This window comes from Triticum aestivum, chromosome 1B (genome assembly GCF_018294505.1).
Source record: "Triticum aestivum cultivar Chinese Spring chromosome 1B, IWGSC CS RefSeq v2.1, whole genome shotgun sequence".
Classification (NCBI taxonomy): domain Eukaryota; kingdom Viridiplantae; phylum Streptophyta; class Magnoliopsida; order Poales; family Poaceae; genus Triticum; species Triticum aestivum.
In genome coordinates this window covers 2,351,471-2,356,554 of record NC_057795.1, presented here as the reverse complement: position 1 = coordinate 2,356,554, position 5,084 = coordinate 2,351,471, and positions in this window count along the sequence as shown.

Here is a 5,084-nt window from a genome sequence, read left to right as displayed (position 1 = left end):
GAATGGACGCAGAGCTGCCGACCGTGATCTCCTCTTCTTCCCCCAATACCCTTTCTGGATATTTTGGGCCCTAAAAAAACGGCCGAGGAAAGAAAAGAAAAACAGAGCAAACTACAACAGGGATTGTGGGTCTATCCTTATCAAACCTGTCTTGATCAGTCTTGATCCTGTATTTTAGGATTTCTAAATCAGCCAGCAACCCCTTTTTCCACCTAATGATTGTGGGTCTATCCTTATCAAACCAGTGTTTGTTCATTAGTTTCCAGAGATTAGAGTTTGGTTCCATGCTCTACCAGATTGTACAATCATTTTTTGAATGCCCAGGGAAGTGTCTCACTATATATGCAAAACATCCCAACAAGTTGTACTGAATCTACACTGGAAAAATAGGTGGGACTTGATGCTTCATCCCTCAAGAAAAATAGACTGAATGATTTCCATCCGCAGATTCCACCACATACCACACGAGTTCATCGAGGAAAGTAACCTTTCCATCTACAACCCTTTCCATCTACAGCCTAAGGAGATTACTGTATTGAGATGTTATGCACTACTACTTCTACACACAAAATGACTGAGAAAACAGAAGGTGAATAAGTTTGTGACTTTCCTGACACATTTTGCAGGTGCAGGAAGGAGACATGACCTGTGTGGCCGGGGGGCGGCGTCCGTAGCGAGCAGAAGCAGACATCCCTCGATCTGGAATCGGTCGAGCAGGAGCAGGAGCAGACGTCCCTCGATCTCCACGTCCTCTCCCGACGCGCGAGCATCTCTTGACGGAGGGACGTCTTCTCGTAGGGGAACGGCCGCTCCCCGGGGAGCTCTTGGTCGCCGGGAGGCTGCCGCGACCACCTCCTGTTGATGACGGAGACGACCCGCCACCCAAAGCAGCGCGGCCACCTCGGCCATCCCTTGATGGAGGGGCGTGTCCTCCTCAACTTCTTCTCCTAGGGGAACGACTTCTCTCCGAGGAGCTCCTGGTCGCCGGGCTGTGCGGCGGCCGCCGCGCCCCCCTCCTGCCGGCGGTGGAGGCGGCGCGCCACCCAGAGCAGCGCGGCCGCGTCGTCCTCCGTGAGCGCGAGAAGGCCGAGAAGGAAGAGGAGGAGGGCGGCGTGAGGTCGCGGATGGGTGCCCGGGCAAGCGGCGGCGGCCGGCGGCGGGGCAAGGAGACGGGCACGGGCTAGAGTTTGGAGGGGGAGGAGAGGCGGCGCGGGGGCTCGTTGGTGAGCAAAGAGGAGGAGGGGGAAGTGAGGAGAGGAGCAGAGAGGACGACGCACTGGGTGCCCTATCGGCACCCCTCTCCTCGGATGCGAAAAGACGGAAATACCCTGGTGGGGGCAAAGTATTTACGTTTTTTTGCCATTGAAATTTTATCCAGCAGCCCAGGTCGATCGGGTTCGAGATCGCACGGCTCACGGCGGTCGGCCCCGAGATCGGACGGTCAGTATCGCGAGGGACTTTCGATCGGACGGCCGAGATGCTCTAATCGCTAAGGAGCCTCCTGCATCCACTCCTCTCTTATTTCTGGATTCTCATTTTTACTCTTCTTCACGGGCCGACAGTGAGCAGTATTTTTACTCTCTGCGTGGTCTGCTACCACCGAGAACGGAGGAGCAGACGTATTACTACTACAACACAGTCTGTATTTATACCAGTATTACTACTACAACACAGACGTATTAGCAGGACTTGTACTGGCACTCAACGTCTACAGCATGAAAACTAACCCCAGTCTAGGGGCAGATCATTTACATACAAATGTGTGGGACGACACGATCTGTTCATGAGAAAACTTGTACTAGACTTATTTGCATCCTATGCATAGATAATTTGTGCTATTTTCTATCCGAACTTTGATGAAATCCATTGTGTTTGATAAATCCCATCCGGTTTAGTTAAAAATGTGGTTTGAAATATATGCGTTTAGTGTTGGATGGCCGGATTCGATATTCGTGCCTGTGGACTTGTCTCCCGTGCGTTGGAGATTTATTTCGGAAAGGAGGTTGGCTCCCGGCCTCTGCATATCGGCGATGCACAACCATTTTATTAATTATTCATAAAGACAATATAAACTACTACAACAGTAAGTCTAAAGACACCATCTTGACAACATATGTCACTATTTCTATCTAGTTGATGAAGGGGTGCCGATTGTCTGAGCTGAATACCAAACAGACATCACACGAAGCCTAATATCTAAAGCTGGAGGGCCCAAGCAAACCTCTTGTCGGGCTAGGGCACACACCGATCCGGCTCACTCTCAGTGGCGGCCGCCGCCGTCTTCCATCAATCCATCTTTAGAGCAGGTACAGGCGCATCGACCTTGCCAGGCCCGCCATCGACACCACCACGGCACCATACAACGCAACCTTCCTACGTGCGTCCATCATCACACATCCATCGTCGAGACCTTGTTGCGCCACACTGCCGAGATCTGTCGTCTTTGATGCGGTGAATGAAACGCCGCTTCACCACTTGTCTACCACATCTGGCAGTTGCTCCAAAAACGATGCCCCCATGAGGGAGAGCGACAACTAAAGAGCCGACATCGTCCGATCCGGGAAACTCGGGTCTAGGTTCTCACCAGGAGCAGCACAAGCATGTCGACGGTAGCTACAGTGGCGATCTCTTCAACAAGATAATGACGCGAAAACGCCGCCATTGCCCGCCATGACCGAAGTCATAGCACGGTTTTCACCGGCAGCATCGCCTCCCCACTCGATGCCAGGACTGGATGCGACATGCAACAACCAGCTGCCCAACCACCTCCGGCGAAGAAGATGGCGACCACCGCCACGCCCAGGGCCGGAGCCCTCGACGTGCTCATGTTGTGGGTCTAGCCTAGAAGCCGCTTGTTGTTGCCGGATTAGAGGATATGCACGGCAGCCTGAGGTGTGGCCCGTTGAAGCCCATTTGGGCCTAGATCGGGTGCCCTAGCCACCGCCACGGAGATCTCGTCGTCGCCGCCACTACCACGCTGACCCTAGTCGCCGCCGGCCCGCGCCACTGCCCATGATCTGGCCGGAGTGGATCCTTGCCACCTAGATCTGATCGCCTGGTGAGGAGAATTGTCGCCACGGCCGTTGCGACATGCGGCTTTAGTCTGTGATGCCCTCGGCGGCGTTGGCGGGAGGGGGGATCCTTTGCTGTTGGCGGCTGGAGGCGGATGGCGGGGTTTCGCCGGTGCGGCGCGGCGCCGCTGAAGGGGAGGAGATGCCCTAATGCAAGTTGTACCCACACACTCCTCAGCTCTTCGGATTCTATGTGTAGAATTCTAATTTGCTGGCACACAGTTAAAGCAAACACAAATAGTTCCAATGATCGAGATTACATGCGTCGTCTTTTTAATTGGAAAGGGTACAAAAGGACCCTACAAACGACAGAAAAGTTGATGTGATGCATGTGAGGATGGGTAACTCACTGCTAGGTCTTGCACTGCCACGCATGCAGCGCCACTTGTGTTGCAAATCTGACACGCCATGTCTCATCACATCATCTCGTTTTCAAACTGCAGCTGCCGACACAAGTGGAGTGGAGTAGTGCTCCCTGTGCGTCACCGACCCCAATGCCCTCAACTAGTACTAGTCGGTTCGGTATTCAGTGTTCCGTGGTGAGGAATTTTCAACGCTGAATACGTGGTAATATAGTCCTCGCAAATTTGCTTGCATTTGGACGCCACCACCCTCCACCGGCGTCGCTACGGAATTGGAGGACCGTCGGATTTGATTTTGTCATCCATAGCCATGAGAAATTCATTTCTTTCCCTATATCATTCATCTTGATGTTTCCCTACTTCGGTGTGGACCCAAACTTGTTCCTCCAACTTCCAAGTACCTACAAAGTTGCAACGGTGAGCTTGAATGATTGTATATGTGCAAAGGCCTGATTAATTAATCTCACTTTCTCTGAGAACTGTTGAAGAGATGGATCGGTACGCTGAGGACTATCTTGCTGAAAATATGGATAGTTCATAGGATAGCCCCTACCACCCGTGATTATCTCTATAAGTATGGCACCCAGACTAAAAATATCTGCCTTGTATGATACCACACCCTTGTGTAAGTACACTGGCGCCATATACCCACTGCAACATAATGTAGAAGTAAGAAACACGGCAAGCATAATAAAAGAGATGCAAGTAGCTAGCGAAAATATAAAATAACAAACCCGGTCCGGCGACAAACGCCGAGTAGTCTCCGGCGGCACGACCGCCGGACGAACCTCTCTCTGTCTCTCTCGTTCGAACGAAGGTAGGAGGGAACACAAGTGGTTTTTCCGGCAACGAACGCCACACCGCGCATACGGCGCCACGCCGACAAACGGCGCCACGGCCACACGCACGACCTATTCTTTTTCCTCTTTAGCTCTAACTGTGTGGCTCACACCACGTACAAGGAGGGGCCTTTTATGCCCAGGTGCACTCACCCGATCTAGTTGCCGAACCGGCCACTAATCACGCACGGATGATCACGGATGATCCCTATCTCTCCTACATTATCTCTAGGATCTGCACTACGGGCTAACAACCCATACGTGCATGCATATCCTCCTGCTACATGCACTAGCTGGCTCTAGCCACACGCAACGGCCCCTGCCAAACGTGCCGGACACACCAACATGACACACACATAGGTGACCACGACGAAACGTGGTTTATTTCTAACACAACTAACATTCTCCACGGGAACAGATAAGGGTGTTTTGCGTGTGATTGCAGATTTTACATCAAGCAACTAGGGAATTATAAGAAAATTCTTATTCTTTTTTTTCAAGGTGGCTTATTCATTATTCAATAAGGACGATAACTCTTTTCCCGAAGAAAATGTTAGGACATACTATGCTAACCATGCGAGCTAATATGCGTGGTCAAAACCGCACTGTTTTCTCGACTCATGATTTGTTGGTTATAGAGGTATGCGCACACACAGGATATATAGCCCATGCTTGAGTTTTGTAACACCTGCATGTACTTCAGTTGTGATAGCAAAGTGTGTGTTGAATTCATTCTCCACTCTTCCTTGTATCAGAGTAGGATCTGCTCAATTCTTTGAATAGAGTTTCACTCAAACTTCCACTTCCATGGA